General features: G+C 20.2%; 1 protein-coding gene across 2 annotated transcripts in view; it reads right to left on the minus strand.

Annotated features, from left to right (window-relative positions):
• LOC107459840 (chromatin remodeling protein EBS) overlaps positions 1-167 on the minus strand; it is a gene marked incomplete in the record, with an annotated part of 3,557 nt that extends 3,390 nt beyond the window's left edge. The window contains 1 exon segment of one of the 2 annotated variants that reach the window (XM_052252343.1): positions 1-167. 2 annotated transcript variants of the gene reach the window in all.
• Positions 168-1,756: the final 1,589 nt, after the last annotated feature.

Raw genomic sequence — 1,756 nt, forward strand, 5'->3', positions numbered from 1 at the left:
AATTTTGGTTTTCGCGTAGCGTGGTTTTTTTGGGGCGAAGAAGAAGAACAGAGGAACCCTAAGGAGTTTTATTTATTTTGTTTCGTTCAGAAGAGAAGAGAAGAAGAGGAAGGGGCACGAGAGAAGAGGGTAGTGTGTGAGCGTGACGCTTCTTTTTTTTTTTTTTGTAAAAATTGCTGGGGATTCAAGAATCAAGATTCATTTACTTCTTCAAATTATTATTATTAACTGAGATGAGATGGGAATTGTCAAATCACTTTTTATGGCTTCAAAGTTCTAAGCAGTATGGCTATTACCAATTTATTTATTTATTTGTTTGTTTTGTTACAATTATATTTTTAAAATAAGTGTATACTTTTGATATTTTATGTCGATTAAAAAATTTATTAAAAATACAATGAAGTTGTAGAAATTAAAAATTGAGTTACAAATTATTCTTATTATATGTTATTATTTCTAAAATTTGAAACCAAAATTCTTTTAATTAGAGAATAAGTTAAAAGGCGGATTAATAGTCTCATAGCATTGATTACTTCTTTTTGAATTATTTTACTATTTTTATTCTCCCTTATCCATTAGTTTGTTATGTTTTTGTTTAGACACCATTAAATATTTATTTGATCATTATTAAATTGATAAAAAAATAATAAAAAAATATTTTTAAAATATTTGATAAATTTTTAGTAGTAAAAATAAAAAAAATCAAAAAATATATTTTTTAAAATAATTATAATTTACATCATTTTTTAAAATATTTTTTAAAACAAATATTTTTCACGTAATAAATAAATAAAAAAGTATTTTTATATGATTATATCTAAATATAATTGATAAATAAAAAAATTTTATATGAGTTATTCAAATATAAAATTACTTTTACTTTTATATAAGATGTTTTAAAAAAAGATATTTTCTTAGAAAATGACTCAAATAAGGGTTTGTTTGAGTGAGTTTCTAAGAAAATATTTTTTTTCAACTTATCTTCTTTTTAGAAGATCTTATGTAAAAGTAAATGTAATTTTATGTTTGAATATCTCATGCAAAAAGATGTTTTATCTATCAATTATGTTTGAGTATAACAATATCAAAGTATTTTTTTATTTTTTTAAGAAAAAATATTTTAAAAAATATGTAAATTACAGCCACGGTAGAGAAAATCGAGATTTTACGTGAAACCGAAAAAGTAAATTAAGTACGTAAAACGTAAAATTTTAACAAGATTTAAATCATAAAATCGTCAGACCTAGTATAAATTTCATAAAATCGATTGACTCATTTAAAATTGTAATATCAGAAGATTTTAAGAGTTAAATCGAGATTCTAGCTACTATGATTACAGCTTCTCAAAAAGATATTTTTTATTTTTTTAGTGTTTTTATTTTTACTACTAAAAATTTGCCAAACACCCTAAAAAATAAAAAAAGATCTTGTTTTCATTAAAAATTATCTTTTTATCAAAATAATGGCGTCCAAACAAACACTAAACGATAAGTTGATAAAAAATCTTTTTTTTAATGAAAAAATATCTTTTTTATTTTTTAACATGTTTGATAAATTCTAACAGTAAAAATAAAAGTACTAATCAAAAGAAAAAAACATCTTTTCAAAAAGTTGCAATTTATATTTTTTCTAAAACATATTTTTCTTGAAAAAATTTTTTTTGCATAATAAATAAATAAATAAATATTTTTATATAGTTATACAAAAATATAATTAATAAATAAAAATATTTTTATATAAATTATCCAAACATAAA

This window comes from Arachis duranensis, chromosome 7, assembly GCF_000817695.3.
Source record: "Arachis duranensis cultivar V14167 chromosome 7, aradu.V14167.gnm2.J7QH, whole genome shotgun sequence".
Taxonomy (NCBI): domain Eukaryota; kingdom Viridiplantae; phylum Streptophyta; class Magnoliopsida; order Fabales; family Fabaceae; genus Arachis; species Arachis duranensis.